This window comes from Tenrec ecaudatus, chromosome Y (genome assembly GCF_050624435.1).
Source record: "Tenrec ecaudatus isolate mTenEca1 chromosome Y, mTenEca1.hap1, whole genome shotgun sequence".
Lineage (NCBI taxonomy): Eukaryota > Metazoa > Chordata > Mammalia > Afrosoricida > Tenrecidae > Tenrec > Tenrec ecaudatus.
The window spans coordinates 18,831,267-18,842,153 of NC_134549.1; the positions used below are offsets into that span (position 1 = coordinate 18,831,267).

A 10,887-nucleotide genomic window follows, 5' to 3' on the forward strand; every position below is an offset into this window, starting at 1 on the left:
TGAACGTGTGGGGAAGGTGAGCATCATAGAATGCCGTGTTGTTACAACAAAGTGTTCGTGTGTTGAGGGAGTACTTGAGTCGAGGCCCAATGTCCATCTGCAACCTTAATTCTTAACAAAGAGATAAGAGTACAAAGTCTATAGTATCACTTTTCATTGCCAGCGGGAGAAATGAACGCATACTTAATACAAAAAACTTTAGACTCGTGAGGAAACCAAGATAATATGAGCTCCATCAGCAAGGGTGATGGCCTTTTAATTTTTAAATGCATTTCCATTCCGCAGCCCAAGTATACTGGAACAATTGGAACCAATAAAACATTTTATTTACTGAGGTGGGGCAAAAAGTTCATCATTCTTACCCACTGACGCTAGATAGTGCAAACTTTGCAACATCACATCTCGGTAGATTTTCTTCTGAGAAGGATCAAGCAGAGCCCACTCTTCCTGGCTGAAGACCACAAGCACATCCTCAATGTCCACTGGGTCCTACAATGACCACACACTCAACATAAGCAAGGTATCACATATCCCAATATTTACAAGAATAAACAGTGAAGCTGATAGCTGAGGGAAACTGAGGATTCATAGAAACATTAACACAAACATTTGAAACGTAGTAAGCATCATGCAATGCTGTCTGGAATGCAAAAAAAAAAAAAAACATCAGCTGTGGAAAAGTTTGGCAGTTGCTAAAAAGAAAGTTTGACAAAATAACTATGATGACCCAGTAATCTCTAGGCAAAAAACACAAAAGAATTCAAAGCAAAATATCATGAACAACCACTGAGAAGAGCAATATGGTACTATCTCTAAACACTTAGAACAGAACCGCCATGGACCAGCTGTACCTCTATACTGGGAATTTACTCTAACAAGAACACATCAGCACTCCCATGTTCATCACAGCACTGTTTACAGCAGCAAGAAGCTGGAAACAGCCCAGATGGTCATCAACAGATGAATGGATGCAGCTATCTGTACAAATATGCAATGGAATACTATATATGATTGAAAAAGGATGAAAAAGTGGAACACTTCATACCACAGATAGACCCGGAAAACATTATTCTAAGTCAGTCAATCACAAAAGCATATATATTGATGGATTGTGATAAGAGTTGTATGAGGCCCCAATAAGATGATTGGGGAAAAAGGGCTATTTATTGTATTAGACCACTCCTGTAAGGATAAAATCTGAGGGCAACTATTTGCATACCAAAAGGAACAGAAGTTGCAGATTCCTCAGACTGAGAGGAACAAGATGGGAAGATAAAGCAATGGATCAGAAGGCTGACTGACACCTACTGCCTCTGGTAAAGGAAGCATGAACCCTGGCTAGCATCAGACTTATGGACTCCAGGTGGCATGGGCTGGGATGCTTTCGCAACATAAGATTATTTCTTGATATAAGGCTCTGCTGTATGCATACATGAGTGAGCACTGGTTGTTTCCCGAGGCAAGCCAGACCAATACAGCCTCCTGTGATCACACAGTACCTATGCACCCTGGGCAAGTGTGATTTACTCTCAGTGCCTAAGGCTAGTAGCCAGGACAATATCACCTGCCATGACTCATCACTTCAACAGGTTAAACAAGGAAAAAGCATATGAACACAGGCAGAGAGATTATTGAACAAAACACAACACCCGTTCAAAATAAAAATCTTTAGCAAAGTGGGCGCTGAGAGAAATAGCTTCTTAATGAAAAGGAACGTCTGACCGCACCCTACACCGATGTCACGACCATGAACAAGAAACCAGGATCTTTCTGGCTGACATGGGAAACAAGGCATGGTGTCCAAGCTCACCACTGGACCCATCTTACGAGAAGTCCGGGGTCATGAAAAAAAAAAAACCACCACCAAAAAGGAAAGTCAACTGACTTTCATGAAAAAATTATAGTCCGCATAGAACACTCCCAACAACCAATAAAACAGTGATGAAATCAACAATCCATCGAATCACAGTTACTGGATAAAACATTAATATACAGTTCAATTGCGCTCTTGTGCGTAGGTAAAAAGAAATTGCAATTTGAAACTCAAATTACATGGGTAACAAAATGAAATGCTCTAATCTAAAAAATCATCAAATCAACGTAAGAAAACGGGAGGCCTGATGAATACCTTGAAAGCCCCAAATAACAGAAAATCCAATAGTTAAGATGTCACTCGTTTTCTAACCTGATCTACACAATCAATGCAGTTCCAATCGAATACCAAACGAGTCAACACGCTTTGTAGAACTTTGCATGGGAAGAGACAAGGGAGGACAAGGAACACGATACTGAAGGAGTAAGTCTGAGGCCTGTTGCTGACCAGTGTCCCCTGAGAGCTGCAGCGGCAGTGAATGAGACAGCGGAGCATCTCAATAACATGCAAGAAAGAACCAAAAACCAAGTCATCTAGTCTGTCAGAAAGGACCAAAGAATGTCCCAGGCAGAAAAAATCGTCTTTCCAATACATGGTGCTTAGACAGCTTTACATCAACTAACAAAACAAAGAAAAGGAAACGCATACAGAGGTTTTACAGCTTTTGCAAACAGTAACTCTAGCCAAACGTCAGTGCACAGCAAGGAAACTCCCACAAGACAGCAGATGAGAACACTGAGGTGACCTGGAGTTCCAAACTCATGACCATCACAGGGACTTTGACGCACGGCAACCTCGTGTGACACACAACCGACTCTGGGGGTCTCCAAGGCTGTAGACCTTTACAGGAGCAGAAAAGGCCATCTTTGCTGCAGCCCCAGGGGAGCTATTATGTCAATAAAACACTACAAGCACAATCCATGAGGAAACGAGCAGCTAGAAATTGTTAAAATTAAAGACAAGTCTCCTGCACATTGTCTACAACAAAGCGGCTCTAGAACAACAACAACGCCTGTTCTGCAATAGGGCCTGTGAAGAGAACAAAAACACTAAGAGCAAAACCTGTCTAAAGCACCCAGGACAGCAGACCTGCAGTGGAGATGGAAAGAGGCTGGTGAGGCTAACGGCTGAGACTTCACATGCTGATGCTAAGCTTTGCAGTCAGTTTGGCTCCATGGGACTGTGCCCGAGGATAATGGCCTGGTGCTGGAACTCCTGTAAAGATTCCAGCCGAGAAAAAGCCCTCTGCACAGGTCAGCCTCTTCAGGATGCGGGAGGTGTCTTAGTAGAGGTCTGGGTTGAGCTGGGCTCCAAATTTGAGGTCAGTATTTGGAAAGCCCAGCCACTCCACGGGAGAAAGATCAGGCTTTCAGCACCCAAAAGGTTGTACAACCTCGGGGACCCAAAGGGGCCCTTTTACTCTATCCTACAGGGTCACTATGATTCAGACTGACTTGATGGCAGCAAATAACATGGGGTTTTCTTAGTTGGGACACAATGGACAGGCTATTTAAGCTTTCAGGCTTTTTAACCCCAAATATACGAAAAACTATCCAATCTCGCTGATCCGACTCAAACCTCAACTTGACAACGAGCAGAGAGATGTGAACGCAAAGGTGACCGGCAGGGACGTGAGAAACGATTCAGCATCACATTTAATTAAGAAGTTGCAAGTTACAACAATGAGATCCCGTTACTCGTGCAGTTGAGAAAGCTTCAGCTCCAAACCAATCACAACCTCAGGAGGAGCACCCACGGGACACTTCAAGTCACGGCTACTGGGACACGAGATGGTTTTCCTGTGCTGTCGGCCTCTTAAAGACCTGAACACATTCTTAGCTAACTCACTGCCATCGAGTCCATGCGACTATAGGACAGGGTAGAATTGCCGCTCTGGGTCCTGAGGTTGTACATCTTCCTCAGAGCAGCTGGTGGTTTCTAAAGCTGACTTTGGGATTAGCAGCCAAATGAGTAACCATAACACCAACAGGGCCCCAGGGATCACCCCCTTTGTGATTTACCACACTGAGCTGAAGACAGATGTACACACAGAAAACTGTAAACAAATGCCAGATTCACTCGAGAAGCCCCAAAAATGGAGGGGTCTCCAAGAAGCCCCTCACAAGATTAATGACTAAGGAAACTGTGTATCCACACACGGGAGTAATACTCTTAACAAAGAGAAACCAACAATCCAAATCCAGGTAAACATATTACAGAATCTTTATTCAATGCTAAGAAAAAGGAAGCCACAGGGGAAAAGGTCCAGGCCACAAGGTTCCAATGATCAGCTTTTGGAAAAGGAACAAGACGACGGAAGACAAGTAGTTTTCAGCATTTGGATAAGAAGGGATGGTATTGGGGTGAGGGGTGGAATAGGCATAGCGATTTGGGGGGAGCTGTGAAACTATTCTCAATGATGCGATGAGGAATCCATGAGGTTTGGCATTTGTCACATCCTAAGAAGTGTGCAACACGGAGAAGCTGCTTGGATTTACATGATAGCTGTATGCTGACCACAGCTGTGGTCCTTAACACAATTTCATGTCAACGTGAAGATCTATGAAAGTGCAGGGACAACCTGATGCCAGGGGCTTGGGTGGAGAGCAAATGTTTGGGGAATGATGAGGGCAACGGACGTACAAATGAGCTTTACACAGTTGATGTATGTATGGTGATAGGAGTTGTGAGTCCCTAACAAATGATTTTTTTTAAAAAAGAAAGTAAGTCAGGGGCAGGGTTCAGCCTGTGAATCAGATCACAGACTTTGGTAGTTAATTTGGTGTCATAATCTGGTACATAATCGGGCATCAATTTGGAACTTGAGAGGATTAAAAGTGAAGGCATTGAACTTGAGAGGATTAAAAGTGAAGGCGTGGAGCCTAGTCTGTCAATCGGTTGATAGAAAATGAAGCCTGTGTGGGCATGGACTTTCCCTGAGATTCTGGGAACACTGGGATTTCCTGCAAGGGGAAGGAAGACACTGTCACTATCTGCTCACTCACTTGAAGACTCTGTACAGAGAAGGCTCACTTCCTGTGAGACATCCCTTATGAGGAGCCACATGGACTTACCTTGATGCAGCCCTGGGTGCTGGAGAGGCCACCTGGAGGCCGCTGCCAACACTGAGAAGCTTACAATGCCACTGGATGCACAGGACTTCTCATCCATTGGCTTGTGATGGTCCTGCACTTGGTGTCATTGCATGAATCTGAAGAGGACTTTAGAGATTGGTATCGGACAAACGGACTTGATCTGCACTGGGTTGGGATGCTTTCTAATGTATAATATCCTTTATATGAAACTGTCTCTTATACACGAGTGTCTATGAATTTCTTTCTCAAATCTACCCAGATTTGCACACAGTCTGATGGAGTCTCTTGTGGGTGTGAACTTCCAAGAAGGAGGGTCCTAAAAACGTGCTCCACACTCTGCCTTTGCCTTCCAGCTCGCTGACCATGAAGCTTCCAAACGTCTGCGAGGACTACCGCCACGTACCCACTGTCCTCTGACCTCCTGCATTCTGCATCATGTGGCTGTGTGACTCTGAAGAAGGCCTTGGGACTGGTATAAGACTTACAGACTTGAGTTGGCCTGGGCTGCGATGTTTTCTTGGTATGTTATTACTTATTGCGATAAAGCCCTTTCTTACACATAAGTGAGTATCACTCTATTTGTTTCTCTAGTCAACCGAGACTAACACAATCACATATCAAAAACGATCAATTATACCACATTTATCAGGCTTATGCAAGACACGTTGAAACCTGAAAGGGGAGGAGGAAAGAGGAACAAGTAAGGGGTCATGGGAACTCTGCAGGATCCATTTCATTCTCTAATCAACTAATCTCAGACACCTCTTTGAAAGAAAATCATGAGTGGAAAACAAAAATGAATGACACACTATCAGAGAAGCTAAAATGTGTAAGACAGTCCTTATGTAATGGTGATATATTCTTGACAATTCAAAGGATTCCCCGACTCTACAGGTAGGGAGATGAGCAAAACAGGAATCAGCAATACATTAAATCCCTCACTCATGAAAGGTGGAGAAGAACAATGGAGACACCAGCAACACAGCGGGGTGCAGAGCGGTGGCCGGGCTGAGAGTGAACGCAGCAGCACTCATAGGGATCCTCAGACTGAACTTCACCAAACAGACGCAACAGAGATGAGACTTGAGGCTGCAAAGGGCTGATCCAGAGGATCTCTGAGGAGTGATTTCCCAGACAGAGGAAACAGGCAGAGAACAAACCTCAAGGTGGGAAGGCGTCTTGTGTATTTCAGGAAGAGCCAAACACTGGGCGTCACTGGAACAGACCAAGATGTGGGAGAGCAAGGGGAGAGGAACCTGACGGGTGATTTGTGGTCAGAGGAAAGATATTCTCAGGAACGGGTTGGTACTGAAGAGAGTCTGACTTCTTTCTCATCAGGGTGCAGAGCAAGGTCATCTTTCTGAATACAAGAGGAAACTGATCACACAGCTGTACAAGAATTGAGGTGCACAAAAGAGACAGGAGGAAACCTTGAGTTATGGACAAAACCAGGTTAGAAATGATGAGTTTAACCTGTGCCAGTGTCTAAGAAACGTTCAGAAACACAGATCCACCACAAACACTTGGGCCCACACACCACATTTCCACATAAAGGAAAGACTAGTAGCACTTAACAGCGCACACTGCAGAGTCGAGCATAGAAGATCAAAGCACACATGACTTAAACGGTTAAAACGTTGGCAGGAGATTCCCCCCCTTGGATGCGTGCTAGAAATAATCTGGTTTCCAACATTTTCTGTTTTTGGGGTTGGTATTTTTGTTTGCTCTTTGTTTGTACACAGGAGGTGGTGTTTGGTGACTGGGGTCACCCTCGTGAAGTTGTGTTATATGTTATTTCGTTTTTTGGTATATGAAGCTCGAAATGCATGAACTTAGATAGGAAATGGAAGGTTTGAGGGAGGAGGGGATACATTGTTGGTGACGAGATGAAGTGGAGATGTCAAGGAGCCCATGTAGAAAAGGAATCTTTGGAAACTGATTGCGGAGCAAACGTACAATTCTGCTCACATGATGGAACTATGGACCGACATAGGTATTAATTCCCAATAATACAATATTTTTTAAAGTAAAGAAATACACAAAACAGCCCAAAAGATTGGCACAGGTACCCCAGCACTCACCGTATCTTGGCTGCAGTTTTGAGGTGTAAGGGTGTGTGGTCTAGACAGTCAACAAAGCCCTTCAGGAGGAGGAATGGAGCGGGATAAAGAGCACAGGGCAGGCTGGAGTCCGATGAGGAATGTTCCGGCCACACACAGGTCAGAGCACTTGAAGTCCTGCCTTGACACTGGTGGATGTGCAAGATGAACACCCAGGTCCCCAGCTGCCTGGGTCTCCTGCACCAGAGGGAGAGCTGAAATGGAAGCAGCACAGGGAGGAGACAGAGGTGAGTAAGCACCAGGCAGCAACAAGAGTTTGGTTTCTCCCAGCACTGCTCCTCTCTGGGGACAAGTGCATTGAAGGCCGAACAATAACCAGAATTCATGGGTCCAGGAACCAAGGGGTGGAAGCTGGAGTGGCACCACTCACTATTACTCCTAGTGATCCCCTTGCAGCATTTTTGCTTCCTGTCCCAGCAACCCTGTGTTCCTCAGGCCTGGAGGTCCTGGTCCCGAAGAAAGGAACTCTCCCACCTGGAAACACAGCATGGATTCCACTGAACTGGCAGCTGAGAATGCCCCCTGGGCACTTTGGACTTCTCATGCCTTTGGATCAACAGGTCAGGAAGGGTGTCACCGTACTAAGTGGTGTGATTGATCCTGATTACCAAGGAGAAATTGGACTGGTACTACATAATGGAGGTAAAGAAGAATATGTCTGGAATCCAGGAGATCCCATAGGCTGACTCTTAGTGTTACCATGCCCTGTGATTAAAGTAAATGGTAAGTTGCAGCAACCCAATCCTGACAGGGCTTATAATGACCCAGACCCCTCAGGAATGGTCTGGGTCACCCCACCAGGCAAAAAATCACAGCCAGCTGAGGTGCTTGCTGAGGGCAAAGGTAACACAGAATGGGTAGCAGTAGAAGGTAGTTCTACCTATCAATTACGACCACGTGATCAATTGCAAAAGCAAGGCTTGTAATTGTCAATGTATTTTCTTTGTATGTGATTATTGCGCATATTTCCTTTGTTCAAGTATGTTATATCAAATATAATTTGACTGCGTTTTCATCTATATGTATGATAGATGATTGATGATAAGTATAAGTGTGATTTCATTAATATGTGGAAATTATATAAGTATGTATGGGTAAAGAATTGTGTATAGGTGCCAGGCTGGCAAGGGGTGGATTGCTATACTTGATTGTGCCAGCCTGGCCGATAAACACAAGTAGGATTAACTGAAGGGCAGAGGGATAAATGGCTTGCTTGTTCTGTGCCTCAGTTTAAAGGGGTGCACTACCTGTGGGGTGCCTAGCATGTGGACTGTGTAAATCCTACTTTCTTCATTTCCAATTCCCCAATCTAAACCTCATCCATCTCCCAGGACTTCCTACATGACTTTTTGACGTTATAAAATAATCATTAGAAATGCTGAGTTTTTCCAGTGGAGAGGTCTGAGGGGCTGGTCCCAATCCCAACTTCTAAGTGGACACCTGTCCCTTCCCCCACAAGAATTTATTTGAAGGATGGCACTGAATCTACAGCTCCGGGAGAGGGACATGTCTGATAGGAGCACCGGGGAGCTGGTGAAGGGGGAGGAGGAGGGAGGAGCACATTCTGGCCCACCAGGCCTAGAGGACGATGATCCCCAGAAGAGCAGCCAGTCCACAGAGAGCACCCCAGCACCAGGAGACACAGCAAACAAAGCGGTGCCACCTTCAGGTCGCGGACTGTACCCGAGACCACGCCCTTGACGACGGAAGTCACACCTGATTTTGAGTCCAGGCCGTGAACACCTGAGATAAGCGTCCAGTCAGTTAACGCTCCTAGTTGACTCCTTGTCTGGAAGCCGCCCACGATCCCTACCTCACACTGCACTTCCGTGCGTTACAGCAGGCGCCGTGCGGACCTGCTCCAACTGCTGCCCCTCCGACCGGCGGAGGCGGCCTTCCTGAGGGGGCTCCGCGTGACGGGCCGAGGGGGGAGGGGAGGCCACGTGACGGAGCGCGCGCCACTCTGAGGACCGAACACGACGTTAAAAGAGAAAGAAAAGCAAGGGCCCCGCGTGGGGACTGCGGGGCGCGCACGGGGACGGGGCGCAGGCCGTCAGCCCGGGGTCCGGACGCTGCACGTGTCTCCACACGCGGGGCGCCGGCAGAGACGCCGAGACCGCGCGGAGACGGGCGACCCCCGCCCGGCGGGCTGCGGACGGGCGCGCAGGGGGCGCTGGGGACCCGGGAGGACGCGGAGGGCGCCCTCGGGCCGCGGCAGGGGCTGCGGGACCCCGGACGGGGCGCTGGGACGCCGGGAAAACTCACCTCAGACGCGCGCGGAGAAGCGCGACCAAGCGCGGCGGCCTCGCAAGGAAGAGCACTTCCGCTTCCGGTCTCGCGGTGCCCCCGGCTTGAACTTCCGGCCGGGAACACGCCCCGTTTCATTCCTAACCGAGCTGTTCCTCGGTTCCCCTGGGTTTAGATGCAACCACGTGATCCAATTCAGACTCACACGGAGCCCAACTCCCTGCCCCCAAGGCGATGCCGACTGGACTTGACTCCGCGCGACCTTGAGGAGCAGGCAACCCTCCCTGGGAGATTTCGGAAACTTCATTCTGCACAGGAGCAGGAGCCCCGTCTACCTTCCCCTGTGGGGCTGCGACTCCAGCTGCTGACCCTGCAGAAGCCTGGATCTCTTCAATGCATGGAAGAGCTCTTATGCTAATTAGAGAAGTCAGAGACCCCTTTGTAAGGAATTCTGGGGCGCGAAACAGATCCAGAGATCCAATCGGCAAAGTTTAGAAAGCAGGCTTTTTTGAGAGGCTTGCGGGGGGGATTCAGCAACTCGGGATTGAGCTATTGAAACTGCGTCTTGAGGAATTTAGGCTGTGTTTTTATACCCCTGGTAGCAGGCACAGCTGGGAAGGATCAAAGCTGGGGAGGATCAGTGCACACCGAGATTCAGGAGTTCGTTAATTTTATCTATATTTCCAGGATGGGCAGAGAGGGGTGTGCTTCTCTTCATAAAACATTCTGGCTTTTGGATGAGCCTGCATGGTGTTTGGGGTGGAACAGGGGAGGGGAAGGTCAGTGAGAGGAAGGTCAATGAGAGGTGAATTCTAAGAGCCAAGCTGAAGGCACGGGATTTAAAATGGAGTCCCTTTTGCCAAGACCAGGCACCCTTGGGGAGCAGTTGCTGTCTGCAGAAGTGGAAATTTGAGAAAAATTAACACGTGTGTTAGAGAAATGATTTCTTTACTCCTCAAATAATAGTTCCCCCATCTTGAGAAATGTTGACGCCTCTGGTTTGCCTTATAGTTTATAGTCTGTCACCTTTTGCATCTCAGGTGTCATGACCTATGAGCAGGACAGACTGTGCTAACTCAGTTTGATCTCTCCAGGTTCTGATGACTCATCCCGAGGGAGATTGAGATGACTCATCTAGAGGGAGACTAGGTCTATCTATTAAGGTTTAAAGCAAATACGGAGGATAACTACAAATCTGGAGCTACACAAAGTTACAAAAAAAGACAGGAAATGTTCTAGGTTAAAAAGGCATCTAGCAGGATTCATGTATTTAATCATCTTTGCCAATATCATAATTAAAAATATCAATTACTCTTCACTATTTCTTATTCATTGTCTGGTTTTTGAAGCCATAGGAGGCAATTGAAAACATCATGGCTTCAGTGATGAAAGCATGAAGCACTTGGCCGCATGGGAAGAACGGGAAGAAGTTATGCTATGTAAACTAAGCCAAGCAAAAAAGGACAATTACAACATGACTCCACTGAGGCAAGCTTTCAAAATGGGGCATAGCAGAAAACTTATTATATACATACACTTCTGGGTTGAGGTA

General features: G+C 46.8%; 1 long non-coding RNA gene across 1 annotated transcript in view; it reads right to left on the reverse strand.

Moving 5' to 3' along the window:
* LOC142435585 (uncharacterized) overlaps positions 1-9,421 on the reverse strand; it is a 41,073-nt gene extending 31,652 nt beyond the window's left edge. Inside the window, exons 1-2 of the long non-coding RNA XR_012781581.1 lie at positions 9,354-9,421; positions 7,050-7,282 (exon numbers count right to left, since the gene is read on the reverse strand). This is a non-coding gene — a long non-coding RNA (uncharacterized LOC142435585). The remainder of the gene's footprint in view (positions 1-7,049; positions 7,283-9,353) is intronic.
* Between the last annotated feature and the right edge of the window lie 1,466 nt (positions 9,422-10,887).